Below are 22,279 nucleotides of genomic sequence, written 5' to 3'. Positions count from 1 at the left end.
AAAAAGATATGGACTTGGAGTGTCCGACAACCAAATCGCACTCCTTGCTACGGCGTTCCCAAATTTGGTGAAGCTTGGTTCAAAGTGGAAGGGAGGTTCATTGTGCACTGAGTTTGACAGAACTGAGGAGATTTGATAAATAAATAAATAAAAATTGGAAAAATACGTAGGGCTACAGATTATAATCAGAGATTGAACGGATTTGGATAAAACAAATAGGCTAAAACGGTAGGAAACAAGAGCAAGATCTTATATTTTGGCTCATCAAGCTTAAGACGTAGAGGTCGAGTTATATGAATTTTAGAACAGGGCCACCTACGACTGCACCGACATGAAAAAGTAGAAGTGAGAGAGCAGAGTATGGGATTATATGCTAAAACGTCTGCTATACATTTACCAATAGGAGATTCTATCAAGAGAAGCTACATGAGAGATGGATTAGAATCTCTTTGTCTGCGTGGGTGTGTGTGTGTGTTCACACCCTGTGTGGGTGCGAGCGTGTGAGGAGAAAGAAGGCATGGGTAAGACAATCTCTTTTAAACCAGGAGGCAATAAATGGGAACACCCCTGTCATAAATAGTTTTTGGTTAAAGGGAATCATTAGGAAGTGTTCAAACTCTTCCCGCAAACATTCCTATTTGCCAATTAAATGGGCACTACAATTGACTACGAGAGTTGCAAACAACAGATGAAGAGCAGTCCCTGGCAGATTATATGATCAGGACGCTCAAACTGTGTCAAAGACAAATTTACTGCCGCTTGATCTTTCCTCCTCACAGGTCGACAACCCCATCAATCCAGGAGACTGGGTCTACATCGAGGTCATCAAAGGAAGGGACTGGGCCAGCCACGACGGGAGGGACCATTCCAAGTCTTGCTGACTACACATGTTGCACCCAAGGTTGCAGGACCCACAAATGCATTAACGACGACTGCTCTCCAGGAGGAAACTGGATGGGAGCTTTGGACATCACCGCTGTGTGCCAGGATGAGAGAGCCATTTTCAAGGTGTAAGGGCACTACTACCAACATGGCTGCACCATCGGACGGGACCTACTTCGTCCAGAAGTTCAGAGGCACTGCCTCACCTGCATCCTATGAGTGCACGTGCCTGTTCAGTACGGATCATGGTTTTGTGGTCACAAGAGTTGTCCGATGCTGCCTGCCAACTGGACACGAGTGTGTGTAACAGACCTCACCTACAGACTAGAACATCATCAGCAGACGAAAACACGGGCACATATACAACTTCTTAGACGTGACAGTTGTGATGATGATAATGAGACGTGGATTGCGTAGATGCTGTTCTGTTGAGCATGTTTTACAGAAACTTGATGATTTGACCACCGAAAATGCTTCACAAGTGATGGATACAATGATGTACTGTTTCTGTGTTTTTCTTTTTATTTTTTATTGATAGCATTCTGGTCGCCTGTGGCAACGGGGCCGTGTAAGAATTTTCCTGCTAATAACATCTGGCCAGCAGGTTTTTCGCTTACACAATAAGTTTGATCTGGGGTGTTGAGGTAATGCCTCATCTTCACTGGAAGGTGTTGCTATCATTGTTTGTTGTTTTTATTTTTGCTGTTCTTCTTTCTTCATTATACATATATATATATATGTTTTTCTTTCTTACTTGTCTTTGTTGTTTGGGGTGACATAATCATATGATAAAACAGGAGGGAGATGTTAGGGTTTTCCAGGTTATCTTGATCCTATGATTATGTTGGAATGTAACCTGTAATACTTAAACTCGGTTGTCCTGTCTTAACAAAAGTAGTAGAACAAAGTGACTAGCTGCAGAGGAAGCAATCAAAGTTGTTTAGTTCACACAACATCGTGAAGGACCCCCTGCTGTGCTTTGATCAGCCAGGGGCTTCGGCCATTCGTCTACTCTGACCCCCACTCTCACCCCCACTCTGTTCCTCCTAATAAATATGCCCTTGCAGGAAGAAGACTTTTCAGACTTCATTCGATAATCGCTGTTCAGACAGCGACGAATGGACTCTCCACCTGCAGGTGTCTAAAAGAACTTGCTTGTCTCCTGTTTGGTTCTTGCAAAATAAGTTGGAGTGAGCAAATCTCTAACACAAAGGATGATAATAAGGTGGCTCCCTCCATTGACGACCTCTTGTTCCTGAACATCATGGAAAGGAACCTAAAGAAAGAAAAAGATATTAGCTGGGTGGCCCCGCTTCCATTTAAGTCACCAAGGCGTTGCCTCTCTGACAACAAAGTCCAGGCCACAAATCAACTTTCATTACTGAGACGGAGTCTTGAAAGGGAACCAGCGATGAAACAGCATTTCCTCACCTTCATGGAGAAGGTCTTTCGGAACAAACACATAGAAGTGGCCCCTCCTCTGAAAGAGAACGAAGAGCGTTGGTACATGCCAACCTTCGGCGTTTATCATCCAAAGAAGCCCGGCAACATCCGTGTGGTGTTCGACTCGAGCGCCCAGCATGGAGGAGTTTCACTGAATAATGTTCTGCTGACCGGGCCTGACCTTAACAATACCCTGCTCATGTTCCGAAAGAAGGCTGTGGCAGTGACAGCGGACATCGAACAAATGTTCCACTGTTGCCTCGTCAAGGAAGAGGACCGCAACTTCCTGAGGTTCCTGTGGTTCCGGGACAACAACCCATACAAAAACATTATCGAGTACTGCATGAGGGTCCACGTATTCAGGAGTAGTCCCTCCCCTGCGGTAGCCATCTACTGCTTCCGGCAGAGCAGAGAGAATGGGGACCCTGACGTCAAACAGTTTGTCAAACGGGACTTTTATGTGGATGATGGCTTGAAGTCGTTCCCTACAGTGGAAGCAGCAGTGGACCTGCTCAAGAGACCGCAAGACACTCTCTCAGAATCAAACTTGCGACTGCATAAAATCGCCTCAAACTATAGAGAAGTAGTGGAGGCCTTCCCAGCCTGAGACCACGCTACAGACTTCAAAGACCTCGATCTCGGTTCCGATGCACTTCCCATGCAGCACAGCTTGGGTCTCAACTGTGACCTAATGTCCGACACCTTCACCTTCAAGTTAGGCAACGAAGAGAAACCCTTCACCCGCCGAGGCATCCTATCTAGCATGAACAGCATTTACGATCCTCTCGGATTCATCGCCCCAGTCACCATCCAAGGCAAAGACATTCTCAGTAAACTAACAAAGGATCATAGTGACTGGGACTCGCCTCTCCTACAAGAGATGGAAGAGATGTGGATCACATGACGGTCTTCTTTAGACGACCTTGGCACCCTCCAGATACCTCGGACCTACGGAGAGATCTCTCTCTTAGTAATGTCACGCAGAGAGTTATGCGTCTTTTGCGACGCCTCAACTAAAGCAATCAGTGATGTAGCCTATCTTAGGCTAACAGATGCAGAGGACACCATCCACGTGGGCTTCGTTATGGGTAAGGCTAAGCTGGCCCCCATCCCCGAGCACACAGTGGCAAGACTCGAGCTCTGCGCAGCGGTTCTTGTAGTGGAACTTGCGGAACTCATGTCCTCAGAGATCGACATGCAACTAGACGAGACTACCTTATACAGCGACACAACCCTTCTCACCCAGAAGGTGAATGTACCTTCAACCCCAGTCGGTGACTGGATCAAAGACCTCCACAAGTCCCAGTGGCGCCAAGTCCAACATCTAGCCCAAACGTTTGTCCTTCTCAAAGACAATCAGGTCGTGAGAAACGAGTGGCCTCTGGGACTGATTACTCAGGTCTTCCCCAGCAACGATGGCATGGTATGTAAAGTTGAGGTCAAGGTCTCCAAGACAGGCGGGACAAAACTGTACCAGCTTCCCATCTCCTTCTTGCCCCTGATGAGAAACAGTAAGAACTGTATGATGGACCTTTTTTAGGTTGTGGCAAAATGCCAGATGGGGAGTGTCATGTCTTTGTAGTCTGTGATCAGTGTTACGATGGAGTATGTTAGGGTTTTTCAAATTATCCTTATCGTATGATTATGTTGGAATGCAACCGGTAATAAATAACCTACCTTGTCTCATCCTACACAAGGTCGTAAAACATCCCCTGATATGTTTTGACTAGAGCACAAGGGCTTCCTATTCAGTCTACTCTTACCCCCACTATTTCTCTTAATAAATATGTCCTTGCAGTTGGGAGAGCCAGACTTCATTCTGGAGCGAGTGAACTCGCCACCTGCAGGTGTCTAAAAGTACTTGCCTGTCTCCCGTGTGGTTCTTGCAAAATAAGTTGGAGTGAGCAAATCTCTAACAGAGTAGGTCACGTGACTATAATAAGGAAGTAAGCGCATGTTAGTACGGTGTTGAAAGCAAACGCTGCTTGTTCTATTCTCTCCTGCAGTTCGGCAAAACTACTACCTACATTTTGTGTTATACAAGGCACCGTTGGTATGTACCTTTGTATAAGATTCAAGATTCAAGAGTTTTTTAATTCACCATGTTTGAGCGTGCCAAACAAGGAATTTGACTTCGGTAAATCCCAGCCTCTGTTCAACATTTAGGTGACAACACTCAGGACGTGAAAAATGGAAGATATTCTCAAACATGCCCTGATCTTAAACTCCCAAGAGGGCAAGGAAAAACTCAAAACTCCAGCTAGGGGAAATGAGAAACCTTGAGAAGAGACCACAGATGGGAGGGTCCCTCTTCTCGGGTGACCAGGCTGCAATGGATACAGAGAGGACACATAGTACAAACAGTGTAGACAAAAAAGTTATTATGTATCGAAATACATCCTTTGAGTTCTGAAATTATTATTATTATTATTATAGTTTTCTGTGATGTTAGACGATCTGTTGGGAAAGCGAACGTCATGTCGGTTAACATTGAGTTTCATGACTAACGTTAGTCATTCTCCTGTCGCCCTATTGTGGCCGTAGTCAATGTGTTCATGTGTAATAAATATGTTAATAATGATTCACTAATTCATAGATTTCATATTGATTTAATTCATTTAGTTTGTATGACTGATTATACAATGTGGTTTGTATTCTCCCAGTTTCACCCATTTCCTTGTTATTCAACCTGGAGTCCCTCTCCGTGAGTAGTCACCTTATCGTGGTGGAGGGGTTTGCGTGCCCCTATGATCCTAGGAGCCATGTTGTCCGGGGCTTCATGCCCCTGGAAGTGTCACCCATGGCAAAAGTGTCCTAGGTGAGGGGCCAAACAAAGCACGGCTCACCCAAGCCCCTTATGACGAAAAAGACAAATGGACTTCGTTTTCCCTCGCCCGGACGCGGGTCACTGCCCCCCCCCCCCCTCTGGAGCCAGGTCTGGAGGTGGGGCTCAAAGGCGAGTGCCTGGTGGCTGGGCCTTTGCCCACGGGGCCCGGCCGGGCATAGCCCGAAAAGAAAACATGGGTTCCCCTTCCCATGGGCTCACCACCTGTAGGAGGGGCCAAAGGGTCGGGTGCAAAGTGACCTGGGCGGCGGCCAAAGGCGGGGACCTTGGTGGTCCGATCCCCGGCTGCAGAGGCTGGCTCTTGGGACATGGAATGTCACCTCTCTGGTTGGAAAGGAGCCCGAGCTGGTGTGTGAGGCAGAAAAGTTCCGACTAGACATAGTCGGAATTGCCTTCACACATAGTTTGGGCTCTGGTACAAGCCCTCTCGAGAGGGGCTGGACTCTCTTCCACTCTGGATTTGCCCACGGTGAATGGCGTCGAGCAGATGTGGGCATACTTATTGCCCCTCGGCTGGGCACCTGCACATTGGGGTTCACCCCGGTGAACGAGAGGGTAGCCTCCCTCCGCCTTCGGGTGGGGGGGACGGGTCCTGACTGTTGTTTGTGTCTATGCACCAAACGGCAGCTCAGAGTACCAACCCTTCTTGGAGTCCCTGGAGGAAGTGCTGGAGAGTGCTCCTTCTGGGGACTCAATTGTTCTACTGGGTGACTTCAATGCTCATGTGGGCAATGACAATGAGAACCGGAAGGGCGTGATTAGGTGGAACCCACCCCCCCCCCCGATCTGAACCCGAGCGGTGTTCTATTATTGGACGTCTGTGCAGTTCGATAATCGACTTTGTAGCCGTGTTATCGGATTTGCGGCCACATGTTTTGGACACTCGGGTGAAGACAGGGGCAGAGCTGTCAACTTATCACCACCTGGTGGTGGGTTGGCTCCGATGGTGGGGGAAGATGCCGGTCCGACCTGGCAGACCCAAACGTTCTGTGAGTCAAAGTCAAAGTCAAAGTCTGCTTTATTGTCAATTTCTTCACATGTCAAGACACACAAAGAGATCGAAATTACGTTTCCCACTATCGCACGGTGACAAGACATAGTACACAATATACATACAAGTAAACAGCACAAAAAGTAAAAACAAGAAGGCAGAAACAATGAATAAATAAGAGCTTTGAATGAATAATAAATAAACAAATAACATAATAAATAAGGAGCAAAAATGGAGCAAGTGTGCATACAGCAGACAGTCAGAATATAGCGCAAAAGAACAGGACGTTATGCAGCCGAGGGTGGAGGGGGGAGAATGTTCAGGATCCTAACAGCCTGGAGTATGAAGCTGAATCATGGTCGTTGTGGGTGAGATGGGAGGTGTAAATGTCCTTCAGGGAGGGGAGTGAAGCACCAATAATCTTACCAGCCGTGTTCACTATGCGCTGCAGGGCCTTCATGTTGTATTCAGTGCAGCTACAACCCCACACAGCGATACAACTGGAGAGGATGCTCTCAATGGTGCCACGGTAGAATGTGGTCATAATGGCCAGAGGAACACTTGCTCGCCTGAGTTTCCACAGGTAGTACAGGGGGCGCTGAGTTTTCTTTGCCAGTGATGCAGTGTTGGTGGTCCAGGAGAGGTCCTCACTGATGTGCACCCCCTGGAATCTGCTCACTCTCTCCACCACAGCACTGTTGATGGTCAGTGGCAGGTGTTGGGTGTGACCCTTCCGGAAATCAACAACAATCTCCTTGGTCTTGTTGACGTTCAGCAGGAGGTTGTTGTCCCTGCACCACGTGGCCAGAAGGTCGACCTCCGACCTGTATTGAGTCTCGTCGCCCTCGGTGATGAGACCCACCAGAGTCGTGTCGTCGGCATATTTCAGCACACGGTTGCTGCTGTAAGTTGCAGTGCAGTCATGCGTCAGCAGGGTGAAGAGCAGCGGACTGAGCACGCAGCCTTGGGGGGCCCCCATGCTCAGCGTGATGCTGGCGGAGATATTGTCGCCAACACGTACTACCTGAGGCCTCTGACAGAGGAAGTCCAGTAGCCAGTTGCAGAGGTAGGTACTGAGGCCCAGCTTGTCAAGTTTGCAGATGAGTCGCTGTGCTACAATGGTGTTGAATGCAGAACTGAAGTCCACAAACAGCAATCTCACATACGAGTCCCTTCTTCCAGGTGGGTGAGGGCTGAGTGGAGGGCAGAGCAGATGGCATCCTCAGAGGACCGTTTGACTCGGTACTCAAACTAGAAGGGGTCTATGGTGGGGGTAGAATGGATCTGATGTGCTCCATGACAAGCTGCGCAAAGTACTTCATGATGATCGGTGTCAGTGCCACGGGGCGGTAGTCAGTCATTGAAGCAGGATGGACCAGGTTTCTTCGGCACAGGTACGATGGTGGCAGCCTGAAACATGATGGGACGATTACCTGCTGCAGGGAAATGTTAAAGATGTCCGTGAAGACACCCATCAGCTCCTCAGCGCAGTCCTTCAGCGCTCGACCTGGGATGTTGTCTGGGCCCGCCGCCTTACGGGTGTTGATACCGGCAAGCATCGTCCTCACGCTATCGGCAGAGAGGCACAGGGGCTGCTCGTGTGGAGGGGGAAGGGTCTTCAGCGGGCAAGTGCTGTTCTGAGCGTCGAAGTGAGCAAAGAAGCGGTTCAGATCGTTGAGCAGAGGGATGTTGCCCTCACAGCTCTGCGGCACGGGCTTGTAGTCCGTGATGGTCTGAATGCCTTGCCATAGGCTCCGTGCATCCCTGCTGTCTTTGAAGTGGGTGGTAATCTTGCAAGAGAATGCCTTTTTCGCTTCCTTGATGCTCCGGGACAGGTCGCCCCTCGCTGTTCTCATGCCAGCCTCATCCTCAGCTCTGAAGGCTTTGTCCCTGGCCCTCAGCAGCCTGAGGACAGCCCCTGTCAGCCATGGCTTCCAGTTAGCCCGAGTGACGATGTATTTTGTGTGGGTCACATCATCAATGTATTTCGTGATGTAAGAGGAAACAGAGTCAGTATACTCCTCTATGTCCGTCTGATTGTTGCAAGTGGCTGCCTGCTTAAACATTTCCCAGTCAGTTGTGTCAAAGCAGTCTCGAAGCGCATCAGAGGCACCCTCAGGCCACACTCTTACCCGCTTGTGAGCCGGCCTGGATGCTTTCACTCTTTGTCTGTATGCGGGCATAAGCATAACAGTGATATGGTCAGAAAGTCCAATATGGGGTTAGGGGGTGGCTTTGAAAGCCCCTTTATGTGTAGTGTAGACCAGGTCCAGGAAGCTGTCACCACATGTTGGAAAATTAGCATGCTGGTGAAGCCTTGGAAAAACAGACTTTAGGTTAGCATGATTAAAATCCCCAGCGAAGACGGTGAAACCGTCAGGGTGCGCTGTCTGTTGTTCACTGACAGCCTGGTATAACTCACTAAGAGCCGTGATCCTGTCGCTTTCAATGTTGGAAAGCGGGATGTATACCACGACTAGCAGAATCGCAGTAAATTCCCTTGGCAGGTAAAAAGGACGGCACTTAATGATCACAAACTCCGCCAGTGGCGAGCAGTGCTTTCATACAACTACAGAGTCCCGGCACCATTCGTCACGGATGTAGACACGGATTCCTCCTCCTCGCGATTCCCCCCCTTCACAATGGCCCGGTCTGCCCGATAGCACACTAGCTGCTCCAGATGCACAGCAGAGTCCGGAATGTTGACACTCAAGCAAGTCTCAGTGAACATGAGCACACAGCAAATACTCACTGTCCGGTTCGTAGATCTCACCAGTCGAATGTAATCCATTTTGTTGTCCAGCGATCGAACATTTGCCAGAAGAATGGAAGACACGAGTTTGGTTGGCCGCTAGCCTGGGCCGGATGCCTCCGCGCTTGCCTCTCTTCTGCCTCCTCGCACACTGCCTCCGACGCTTTCTATCCGGGGGAGGAGTAGCAGGCGAGTCCGGCGTTGTTTCAGGCCGGAGTAGTCCGAGTTCCTTTAATGTCTTTGTTTCAAAGTTCAGAACGCTGCAAAACTCGCTTTTGCCAATGTCGAGTAGAACCTGCTTGTAGCACGACGTAGGAAGGCAAGACGAACACATAAAACTGTCGGACAAACACTAACTAAACGAATAAAACACCGTTCGGGTGGGACAGAGAGAGGTAGCTGCGTGTGCACGGGTCTGTTGGGAACGTCTGGCAGAATACCCTGTAAGGAAGAGCTTCAACTCCCACCTACGTCCCGGGGGAGGCGGGGGACATTGAGTCCGAGTGGACCATGTTCCGCGCCTCCATTGTTGAGGCGGCCGACCGGAGCTGTGGCCGTAAGGTCATTGGTGCCTGTCGTGGCGGCAATCCCCGAACCCGCTGGTGGACACCGGCGGTAAGGGATGCCGTCAGGCTGAAGAAGGAGTCCTATCGGGCCATTTTGGCCTGCGGGATTCCGGAGGCAGCCGACAGGTACCGGATGGCCAAGTGGAACGTAGCTTCGGCGGTTGCTGAGGCAAAAACCCGGGCAGGGGAGGAGTTTGGCGTGGCCTTGGAGAATGACTTCCGGACGGCTTTGAGGAAATTCTGGTCCACCATCCGGCGTCTCAGGAGGGGGAAGCAGTGCAACGTCAACTAGGTTTACAGTGGGGATGGCGTGCTGCTGACCTCGACTTGGGACGTCGTGAGTCGGTGGGGAGAATACTTCGGAGACCTCCTCAATTCCACTGACACGCCTTCCATTGTGGAAGCAGGGCCTGCGGACTCCGAGGCAGACTCTCCAATCTCTGGGATCGAAGTCACTGAGGTAGTTAAAAAACTCCTCGGTGGCAAGACCCCGGGGGTGGATGAGATCCGCCCGGAGTTCTTAAGAGCTCTGGATGTTGTGGGGCTGTCATGGCTGACACGCCTCTACAACATTGCGTGGACATCGGGGGACAGTGCCTCTGGATTGGCAGACTGGGGTGTTGGTTTCCCTCTTTAAGAAGGGGGACCGGAGGGTGTGTTCCAATTACAGGGGAATCACATTCCTCAGCCTCCCTGGTAAGGTCTATTCAGGGGTGCTGGAGAGGAGGGTCCGTCGGGAGGTCGAACCTCGGATTCAGGAGGATCAGTGTGGCTTTTGTCCTGGCCGTGGAACAGTGGACCAGCTCTACACCCTCGGCAGGATCCTCGAGGGTGCATGGGAGTTCGCCCAACCAGTCCACATGTGTTTTGTGGACTTGGAGAAGGCGTTCGACCGTGTCCCTCGGGAGGTTCTGTGGAGGGTGCTTCGGGAGTATGGGGTGCCGAGCCAACGGATAAGGGCGGTTCGGTCCCTGTACCACCAATGCCAGAGTTAGGTTCGCATTTCCGGCAGTAAGTCCGATTCGTTCCCAGTGAGGGTTGGACTCCGCCAAGGCTGCCCTTTGTCACCGATTCTGTTCATAGTTTTTATGGAAAGAATTTATAGCCGCAGCGTAGGCGTTGAGGGGGTCTCGTTTGGGGACCTCAGCATTGCGTCTCTGCTTTTTGCAGACGACGTGGTGCTGTTGGCTTCTTCAGGCCATGATCTCCAGCTCTCACTGGAGCGGTTTGCAGCCGAGTGTGAAGCGGTCGGGATGAGGTCAGCACCTCCAAATCCGAGTCCATGGTCCTCGATTGGAAAAGGGTGGAATGCCCTCTCCAGATCGGGGATGAGATCCTGTCCCAAGTGGAGGAGTTTAAGTATCTTGGGGTCTTGTTCACGAGTGAGGGGAGGATGGAGCGCGAGATCGAAGGGCGGATCGGTGCAGCGTCAGCAGTAATGCGGACCCTGTACCGGTCCGTCGTGGTAAAGAGAGAGCTGAGCCAAAATGCAAAGCTCTCAATTTACCGGTCGATTTACGCTCCTACCCTCACCTATGGTCACGAGCTATGGGTCGTGACCGAAGGAACGAAATCTCGGATGCAAGCGGCCAAAATGAGTTTTCTCCGCAGGATGTCTGGACTCTCCCTTAGAGATTGGGTGAGAAGCTCGGTCATCCGGGAGAGACTCGGAGTAGAGTCGCTACTCTCCCACGTTGGGATGAGCCAGATGAGGTGGCTTGGGCATCTCATCAGGATGCCTCCTGGATGCCTCCCTGGGGAGGTGTTCCGGGCATGTCCCGCCAGTAGGAGACCCCGGGGACGACCCAGGACGCGCTGGAGAGACTGTGTCTCTCAGCTGGCCTGGAAACGCCTTGGGATCCCCCGGGATGAGCTGGACGAAGTGGCTGGGGTGAGGGAAGTCTGGGAGTCCCTCCTAAAGCTGCATCTTATGAGCAACTCTCGTAATGCATTAGCGGATTTAATGCTGGAGGTGCGTGCTTTTGTGGAAGAGCCCCTTATAACTCGAGGTTCAAACCCCCTCTCTTGGTGGCAAATTACAGGTGTGGTTTATCGCAGATTTTCTCATGTGATGAAAAAGAGACTGCATTATGGCTACATTTGTCCCATCTGAGAGGATATTCAGTAAGATGGGGCAGATATTATCAGAGAGACGAAATCGACTGAGCTCATCAAAAGTTAGTCAGCTTGTATTTTTAAATGCAAATCTCGAGTAAAAGCAAAAGAAATTACAATGTATGTCCATTCATCAAGTTTTTTTTTTCATGTTTACATTTTGTTTTACAATGGAGGATAAAATATTGAAAAGGCAGCAACAGCAATGTCTAAATATTCTATATTAATTTTATACTAATTTATACAAACATAGTTGCTCCATCAGAGCACAGACACGGCACACATGTTCACGTTTATTTGACTATTTTGATGTGTTTGCGCCTTTTATAACTGGATCATTTTGGTCACTTTTTTGAATTTTCTACTGTGCCCTCCCCTGCCATCATGAAAAGGGGAAAAAACAAATTCGATTGTCATATTCATCAAATTGTTTTTATTATAAACTTGTCAAACGCACCTCTCGGATTAAGGTGCCCCCGGCTTCCCAGTAACGGGTTTGTTTTAGCCGGGTTCGGAGATTCGTCCGTAATCTAACCACCCGAGTTAAATTAACTCCTCCGGAATCAATCTAATTTCTGTACGACGCCAAACCCTCTCAAGTCACCCGAAGCTCGTGCCGAGTAACTCAATTCGAGGCAGGACTTCGAAGTGACCGCATCGTATTGATGGCTCCCCGCTAATGTTTGAAGTTCTTATTTGTTACGGATATTTTTTAGATGTCTTTGTTAAGACCTCAGGGATTCGTTTGTATAGCGCACCCAAGCACTAGTTTTGCCGAAGTAAAGGTTGATATGGGTCCGTTCCACTTGGTCGCTCATGCAGCGAGCCGACCAACTTTTTTATTCGAAAGAGAATCGAATTAATAAAAGTGTGACAATAATAGCATTTAAGAAGAAAATTAATGCACTTTATATGATTAATTTTAACTTCGTATACGCAGATCTAGCTCTTAACCGTCGGAGTTCTTCACCCCTCTTAATTGCTTTAAAAAGAATAACAACTTATTCTAAACCGGATAAAAATGTCGTGCTCTGTTTAGATTTGCCCGATAATTAATTTGGAAGGCAAGTCTATTTTTTGATCGTGTCCCGTTTAACTTTTGACGCGGCCCGACAATTTTAGGAACTGGGCCGCGTCCGACGGGCAATCGAAATACTTTTATTCTCCTCCAATTCCAATGATTTATTTTAACCGTCGTCGTTATTTTATTTAGAAGAAGTAAATTTCCAACAATTCACTTTTAACGAAATCCACTCCTCCCTTAAATATTTACGAAAGTTATTTAATTCTCCAACTTCCTCGGAGTTACTTTTTCCGCGGCCCGTCAAAAAGGGGAAGCGGGCCTGAGCCTTTCAAATAGTTAGATAACTTTCCGTTCTACACAAAACCAATAATCTGATTTAAACACTTCCTTTAATTTATTCAAACGAAACAACTTTCGAACGGATCGAAATTTACTCGTGGCTCAAATAACTACGGAAGTTATTTAAGTCTCTAACTTGTTCGGAGTTCCTTTTTACGCGGCCCGTCTAAAAGGGGAAGCGGGCCTGAGCCTTCGGTTGCATATTCAGTACAAATCCGCGCACAACGAAGTAAGTAATATACAAAACACATTTATTGAAGAAACATGGAATAGAATTACAAATCTCAATTACTCCAGAAACTGAACAATTTCACTCACTGATACCCGTGTTAATAAAATCATTCAATCCCAGAACAATTCGATTGCAAAACACAGTTCATAAAAAAGGGAAGAGGTAAATACCAGTTGCGTGCTATTTTTGGTGGAAGCAAAGTCGAGTGATCAGTTCGATCTCGCTTCTAAAATCCAAATTAGAGAAACAGGCTGGCCACGAGGAAGCCGGCGGCCCGATGACTATTCCCCCCTCTCGCTAAAATACATAAAAACGGTCATCCTCACCAATTTCTCGTTTAAAGTTGCCCAGTCCAATTTTTAGGAGTAAATCCAAGTTAATTTTAGTCCAGTGATCCTGCGTCTCACACAAAGATCTTTGGGACTTTGGAAAAAATCTTGAAAATCCTCCGGGCCTCTTCACGTATGAGAGCTCTTTTGGGGGAAAAAGCCCTGAAGCTGCTCCTGCAGGACCTTTTATAGACCTCTCCGTCCCCCCCCCCTCCCCTTTCTTTTCTCCTGTACTTTCCCTATAGGGTAAGACTGCCCAGTTTTCCCACGCCTATAGAAGGGACTGGCCAGCTTTCTCACGCCTATAGAGGGAACTGGCCAGTTTTCCCACGCCCATAGATGGAACTGGCCAGCCTCCCCACGCTTTGTTATCTGTGGCCTTCAGCAGCTGTTTCCGCCCTGACCACGCAGTACTTTCCACCAAATGCACAGCTAGTGGTAAAACCTTTCACTTCCCCTTTTCACCCTTGACCTAATTTATGTCACGCCACTATTCTCATAGTGACGGGTTTCTTGATCGAATTGACAAATAATATTGCTTAAAGCGGTTACAGAATACATTTTTAGCCAAGCAAAGAAATAAAAATAAAAATCACATTTGTGCTTCCCCAAACAATTTATGTCACGCCACTATTCTCATAGTGACGGGTTTCTTGATCGAATTGACAAATAATATTGCTTAAAGCGGTTACAGAATACATTTTTAGCCAAGCAAAGAAATAAAAATAAAAATAACATTTGTGCTTCCATGCGTGACTCACACTCTGACACCGTGTTCCTTTTTTATATCCATTTTGGTCTGGCGCCATCTTTTGGACAAATTTGGAATTTCAGCTCTGCCAATTTATTCCTGTGAACAATCCATATTCTACCATTTGCACCATCTCTACCCCCATGTTACATGACAAACTTTATAATATTAAGTCATTTTCCTTTTAATTTCAGTAGTTTTGTATTATTTTGTACCAAAATCGCTGAATTTTTATAGTTATGCTAAAACCGAAAACGAGTCGCTCGCAGGAGGCAACTTCCTGCCTTGCCTCCTCTGAGGATTGTGTAATCACACGGCTGCCTATGCTGACAGGCTATGCAGTTAGACTGAACTGCTGTCTGTCTCTATGTCGCTGCTTAAGTGTTCAAACACTAATTATAATAATTAACTAATTTTGGTAACTCAGCTGATGTATATAATATTTAGTGTTTTTTGTCATCTGTCTGTAACGTCTTGTTTCAAGAGATCCAACGGAGGCAACGAAAAAAGTGCTCTCGCCTTATGGCAGGGGGCGCTAGTGATCTCCAGTTCAAATTTACAGTGAACAACTGAGGAGCAGTTGTCCATTCATTTCGTTTTACATTTGTTTTTTTTTGTTTTTTTCATTTTTACATTTTGTTTTACAATGGAGGATTAAATATTGAAAAGCGAGCAACAGCAATGTCTAAATATTCTAGATTAATTTTATATTAATTTATACAAACATAGTTGCTCCATCAGAACGCAGACATGGCACACATAGCTTGGTAACTTTTCTATTACACATAAGGCAGAGCTCATGGACATTGGCCTGGCTCGTCAGTGGGGAATTGACTTCCTGCCTCTGAGCCCCTCCATTCCCGCACGTGCCATTGATGGCCGTCTGATTGGCGAGGTGGCTTTCGCGACGGAACCAGTTAAGTTACTGCTCTCCGGCAATCACCATGAAACCATCCAGTTTTTAATTCTTTCCCTCCCAGGACAGCAGCTCATTCTGGAGCCCCGCCCAGGTACAGTGCCGACATCTCCAATGTCCCAGCGTTGTATCACGAACTCAAGGAGGCTTTTAGTAAAGCCAGGGCCACTTCTCTTCCCCCACACCGGTCCAACAATTGCACCATCGATCTGTTGCCCGGCACCTCCCCTCCCAAGGGACGCGTCTACTCCCTGTCCGCTCCGGAGCAGGACTATGGAGGAGTACATCCGGGAGTCCCTGGCGGCCGGTATCATACGGCCATCCTCTTCGCCTACTGGAGCGGGTTTCTTCTTTGTAAAGAAGAGGGAGGGCACGCTCCGCCCGTGCGTCAACAACCGGGGAATAAACGAAATCACTATAAAGAACCGATACCCTCTGCCTCTTCTTTCTTCCGCCTTCGAGAGCCTTCAGGGTGCCACCATCTTCACAAAGCTGGATCTTCGCAATGCCTACCACCTGATCCGCATCTGGGAGGGAGACGAGTGGAAGACGGCTTTCAACACCCCGAGCGGACACTACGAGAACTTGGTAGTTCCATTTGGGCTCACCAATGCCCCAGCGGTTTTCCAGTCCTTAATAAATGACGTTTTACGAGACATGCTGGACAAATTCGTGTTCGTTTATTTGGACGACATCCTCATCTTCTCCCGCTCGCTCCCTGAGCACATCAGGCATGTTCGGGCGGTGCTGCGCCACCTCCTGGAGAATTGGTTCTACGTAAAGGCAGAGAAGTGCGAGTTCCACGCCCCCTCTGTCAAATTCCTCGGCTACGTAGTGCGTGAGGGATCCATCAAAATGGACCCCGGGAAGGTGCAAGCGGTCACGTCATGGCCTGTTCCCGAGGCACGCAAGCGGCTGCAATAGTTCTTAGGATTCGCAAACTTTTATCGCCGCTTTATCGGTGGATACAGCACGGTGGCCGCACCCCTCACCGCCCTTACCAGCCCCGCCTCCCCGTACAAATGGACGGAACGGGCAGAACAGGCATTTCGGGAGCTTAAGAGGAGTTTCACATCCGCTCCCGTCCTCCGAGTTCCCGAGCCCGACAGACAGTTTGTGGTCGAGGTGGACGCCTCGAACGTTGGTGTTGGGGCGGTGCTGTCCTAGCGTAGCCGCCAAGACGATCGTCTCCACCCGTGCACTTTCTTTTCTCACCGCTTGTCAGCCTCAGAACGGAACTATGATATCGGAAATCGGGAGCTCCTCGCCTTCAAGTTGGCCCTGGAGGAGTGGCGGCATTGGCTGGAGGGCGCCACCACTCCGTTCATTGTCTGGACCGACCACCGCAACTTGGAGTATCTGAGATCGGCCAAGAGACTGAACACGAGACAAGCACAGTGGGCTCTGTTCTTTGACCGGTTTGAGTTTTCTCTTTCCTACAGACCAGGTTCCCGTAAGGTGAAGGCGGACACCCTGTCACGTTTGTTTCCTGGTGGGGAGGAGGGACAGGGTCCACCTCCCACTATCCTCCCGAGCTCGGTTTGGGTGGCATCTCTTTCATGGGAGATTGAGCGCCGAGTGGAAGCCGCCTGGTGCGATCAACCCAGCCCCAGCAACTGCCCGGAGGGTTGCCTGTTCGTCCCTGAAGGCCTGCGGTAGTCCGTCCTGCAATGGGTGCACGACTCACGCCTGGCCTGTCATCCCGGGGCTTCCCGCACGAGGTTATTGGTTCTTGTCACAAGCCTAGTGTGTGCTGCAATATTACCGTATTTTCCAGACTACAAGTCGCTCTGGAGTACAGGTTGCACCAGCTGTAAAAATGCATAATAAAGAAGAAGCAAAAAACATGTCGCACCGGAGTACAAGTCGCATTTTTGGGAGTACAGACATGAATAGGCAACAACAGGCTAAACAATACGCTATGCTAACGTTACATGAACACAAATGAGCTGAGAACAAGCCTGGCGTAACATATTAACAGTTATTCAAATAAGTATAAAATAAATAACACGTTTATCAAACCATTGTTGGATTTTGTCCACAATTTAGGGAGCGCGTTATCTGCGCCTCCCGGCTAAAGCCATTGCCAATCACCTGTTATCCAATTTACTCACTGCGTGCTCGTTTGATTTCTTCAGATTTAGGAAAATGCTAAGACACTGAAGCACAAATTAGACTTACACAGGTTGGTTGAGCTCAATCACAATTCTTGTTCAAAAAGCTCTGTTTTCAGGAAAGTACAATACAGCGCTGGGCCCTTAAAGAGCGGAAAGTCTTCATTCAGAAAAGGCAATGTTTAAGGTTCTTTGATCAGCTTATATTCAGTTGCACATTGTAGGCTGAGATTGATGGGTGATGAGTCTTTGGGGTGGGGCAAGTTCGCCATGGGAGTGGGTGCTGGTTATGGGCGATTCGGTGTGTGTGGGGGCTGTTGTCTTCCGTCCCGTCTTTCGGCCTTGGCGATCATCTTTGGCTGAGTCCTTGGCTGGCTCCCTCTGGCATCTGCTGGTTTTATCTCCACGTGACTTTCCTGTGAACATTCTTCTCCAATCTTGGACATACACTGTCGTACCTCATTCTTTCTTTGTTAGGCAAAATATTTCCCTCTGTGCAGAGCGTTCAGTAGTAATAAAAAACTGGCGTCTAGCATTAGTCAAAACATAAGATACAATCAAGTACTGTGTTTAGACTAGTGTGGCCACATAGAACATATTGATTTAGAAAATTTCCTAGTAGACTGTCCTTTTAGGTTGAGGTTCTGGGGTGGTTATGCTTGGTGGAAGTCTTACGTAAAAAAAAAAAAAAAACATCACTACTGAACCCTCCAACCCCCAAAAAGGCATGTTTGTTGAGCCATTAAAATGTAATTGTCCATGAAAGCATGACATTTTCAACACTTTTAGTGGGTCAATTTGTAAAACTTCGGAGGCCGAACCTCGCGAGATGAGCCAAAAGAACCCGAGAAAACCCAACCGCGCGACCCCGATGCCGACTGACTCCGTTCGCTATTGTATTTTCGTTACTTTGAAGATTGTATTAAGCCCTAATCATGCCTCCAAAGAAAGCAAGTGGGAGCAGTAAAGCCATCCTAAAACACAGACGCTCTTAAAGCAATGCGACAGTGAGTGCCCGGCGCGCAGAGGTTGCGCAATCGGACCAAATTAAGCTCCCTGCGCACTGAGGTCAACTTAAATTTTGGAAAGTACATCAGGACAGTATAAATATTTTCTAAATTTCAGCGACGGCTCTGTCACAATAATGCGACCAGCGCGGTGCAGTTGCGCGGTGCAGTTGCGTGGTGCAGTTGCGCGGTTGGCGGCGCGCTACGGTTGCGCGTTCGGCAGTGCGCGGCAGTTGCGTGTTCGGACAAAAATGCGCAAATGAAAAAATGCTTAGAAAAGACGTTTTTTTTTTTAAGTCTTGGAACGGATACATTTTTTTCCCATTATTTGTAATGGGAAAAATATATTCGGGAATTCGACCGATTAACTTCTCGAACCACCTTCTGAAACGGATTGTGGTTGAAAACCGAGGTTTGACTGTATTTGTATTAATCAATGGAAACACTGTTTTTTAAATTATTATTTTTATTTTATTTTTAAAGCTCTGCGAGCAACCGGATCATCGGAGCCAAGGACCACGCTTCCGTACAGATCAACATAGCAGAGGTAATCTTTTTCCAACTTACCGTATTTTTGGCACAATAAGGCACTTGGGGTTAAAAGGCACAATTGCAGGGTCTGTTTTGTATTTAATCCACACATAGAGCGCATTATCGGGCCTATTTATGGCATGACTTATGGTAAACAAAAAGTTATAGGACCAAGACACTGAGATTGGTTGTACTTTATTCTACTGTTTAACCATGTACTCTGTGTACTCACATTATTGTTAATAGATATTTATATGCAAATCCGTCCAAGTCCATGACTTCTGTATCCAAATTAAACAATTGGGCAAGTTTGCCGTGAAACATGCCAAGTTCCATATTGTCTTGTCGTCACGTTGCTCTTCTGCAATGATCCTGGCTTTCCAGAAAGCTCTAATTGTGCCTTGTAAGCAGTGTTCCCTCTAATTTTTCAAGTGACTGTGCAAACACACAAGCTCCCTGTGCACACTGTGGACCACTGTGTGCAACACCAGAATGAATGAATGAATGAACAAACAAACAAATAAATAAATAAATAAATAAATAAATAAATAAATAAATAAATATTGTCAATGAGAACTTTAACTTGCTCGGGGTCGGATTTTGTTTTGTGTGACAGCTCGTTCCTTTTCTGTCGATCTTTTGCGTTCTTTGCAATAACGTACCGATCCGCTCTCCCATCTTGAGTCTTTGTACAATTCCAACAGCTTTCAAATGACATTTCTGCTGAATGTGACGCGCGAGGTAGTCCAACTTCCATTTCTTCCGTATTTTTCCCTCCGTAAACTCGCCCGCCACTTTGGCTTCACTGCATGTTTTGCAGAGGAGACCTTTCTCATTCAAAAAGAGAAAATCTCACCCAGTTTCACTGTTTCCTCTTGTAGTTGCACACACTCCAACAGCCATCCAAACTTAAAAGAAGCATCTCTTATTTATTTTGGCTTGGCGAGTGGATGTGTCGCTGCTCATTCGTTTCGCCATGATTAGCTAATTTAGCATTTGCATCACTTGACTCTGCCGCACTGCATGGATAGGCAGGACACATATGTGTCATACATATACTATGTAGCCTAAGTGAAACATATCATTGGCTGGACAACTGTCAATTACTGATTTACACTACAAAAAGGCACAGAAAGAAAATCATTCATCCACTTAATTAGATTAGAGTACGTCTAACAGTAGATCTTAATCAATCAGTTTATGCTGAATTGTATTTTGTGCGCAGCATGTAATTTCATGTGCGCCAAGACTGCACGACCAGTCCGCAATTGCGCAGCTTAGAGGGAACACTGCTCGTAAGCACGTCTCTTTGTCTATGCCAGGGTTCGGCAACCCAAAATGTTCAAAGGGCCATATCGGCCCAAAAAAAACAAAAAACATACCTGTCTGGAGCCTTAAAAATCTAAAAGCCTTTTATAATGCAACATAGTGTCAATACATAAGTTGTATGCCTATTATTAAAATAATCTAAAGAAAAATAGTGGTGTCAATTTGATCACTTCTTCTTGCGGCCCATTAGAGTTCACGTACTTGCATAGCAGCGGTGTCTGTTCGATATCGGTCGCGTCACTCGACTCACCCATCACAGGCAATTGAAAAAGCTGTAGCTGAATTGATGTCCTTGAGCTTGAAAGACTGCATCCATGCGGTTCGACAATGATTCATATTGATGAAATCATCAGGAAAGAATGCAGTCTTGCGTGCCTCTCAAGAGTTCAAGATTTTTTGGTTTTGTCTTCCAAGCGTCCGCCATCATTCTACCCCAAACATGCTCAATGATGTTCGTGTCTGGTGACTGGGCTGGCCAGTACTGGAGCACCTTGATCTAGAACAAGGGCGTTCTATTCAGCCTACTCATACCCCCACTCTGTTTCTCTTAATAAATATGCCCTTGCAGGAAGGAGGGTTCAGACTTCATTCCTTCAATGGGTGAAATCTCCACCTGCAGGTGTCTAAAAGAACTTGCTTGTCTCCCGTGGTGTTCTTGCAAAATAAGTGTGAGTGAGCAAATCTCTAACACCAATCATAAAAGGTGTTAGAGTTGTGCTCACTCTAACTTATTTTGCAAGAACCACACGGGAGACAAGCAAGTCCTTTTAGACACCTGCAGGTGGAGAGTTCACTCGCTCAGGAATGAAGTCTGAAAACCCTCCCAACTGCAAGGACATATTTATTAAGAGTGGGGGCTGGTGTAGACTGAATAGGAAGCCCAAAACATATCAGGGGGAACTTTTACGACCTTGTGTAGGATGAGACAAGGTAGGTTATTTATTACCGGTTGCATTCCAACATAATCATCCGATAAGGATAATCTGAAAAACCCTAACAATTGGGAAGAGGTAGCTAATATTTCTTGACATTTTAGTATGTTGATATTGCCTTCTAACTTGCAAAGGTTTTGCTAGGATTGGGTGTATTGTATGACAAGCCGACAAAACTTGTTTTGCCAAACTCTGACCTTTCTGTGTTCATTAAAAGATCAATATTTCTGCAGTGAAGCAAATTTATTTTCATACATTACACCTCATTTGGGTGAGTCAAAGTCAGGTTATAAGCCATTGTTTCTACAACATGGACAAGCGACAGAACTTCTGTCAGACACTGTATATAGTTTGTCCTTGTTCAAGCTCTATGTACGTTCTGTATTATATGTAATGTGGATGTATTTCTATGTATGAAATAAAGTCATTCATTCAACTATGTCTGCTACAGGTGGACAATGTCACGGGTCGTTTCAACAGTCAGTTCAAGACCTATGCCATCTGTGGCGCCATCCGCAGAATGGTGAGTCATCCTGGATTGTGTTCAATGGTTCAAATGCTTGTGGTTTTTTACATGTGCGTGTTCTCTCCTAAATGCAAAACAGGGGGAGTCTGATGATTCCATCCTCAGGCTGGCAAAGAATGATGGTGTTGTTGCCAAGTAAGATGACATTTTTGTCATCAGCACGTATCTTGTGTTATAATGTGCATTTTTCTCTCCATAGGAACATCTGAGTGATATCTTTAAAATAAAATGTAAGAAAATCCAAATGCTTTATTGGTCCTGGTTTTTATTTTATTTTTTTTATTTTTTAGCGCATAGAGCACATTTGTTTTGTTTGTTTTTTAACGTCCATTAGATTACAATTACAAAGTGAATAATTATCCCAGTAAAAATACTGAATTTTTGTCCTGTCATCCGTACATACATCATCTACCGATTATCTGGAGGTTGGGCCGTAGAGGCAGCATTTTCAGCAAGAAAGCCCAGACTTCCTTATCTCCAGCCACTTCTTCTAGCTCTTCCCGATGTATCCCAAGGAGTTCCCAGGCCAGCTGGGAGTCGGGAGCTGTGTCCAAATTCACAGGGTGCGTTCTCCGAAGGCCGTTTTTTAGGATGTATGATGTAACTTTCGGCGTGACTCAGCTGCCCAAGTAGTTGAAACGCAGGGATGTTTTTT

The 22,279-nt window shown here is 47.1% G+C and overlaps 1 long non-coding RNA gene across 1 annotated transcript; it reads left to right on the top strand.

Moving 5' to 3' along the window:
- The first annotated feature begins 19,847 nt into the window (after positions 1–19,847).
- Positions 19,848–21,869, top strand: LOC137839862 (uncharacterized). Its single transcript, XR_011086262.1, has 2 exons — positions 19,848–21,621; positions 21,704–21,869. It is a non-coding gene; the product is annotated as an uncharacterized lncRNA (long non-coding RNA).
- Positions 21,870–22,279: the final 410 nt, after the last annotated feature.

The sequence above is a fragment of the Syngnathus scovelli genome, unplaced genomic scaffold, assembly GCF_024217435.2.
Source record: "Syngnathus scovelli strain Florida unplaced genomic scaffold, RoL_Ssco_1.2 HiC_scaffold_23, whole genome shotgun sequence".
NCBI classification, from domain to species: Eukaryota; Metazoa; Chordata; class Actinopteri; order Syngnathiformes; family Syngnathidae; genus Syngnathus; species Syngnathus scovelli.
This window is presented reverse-complemented; position numbering and strand designations above follow the sequence as displayed.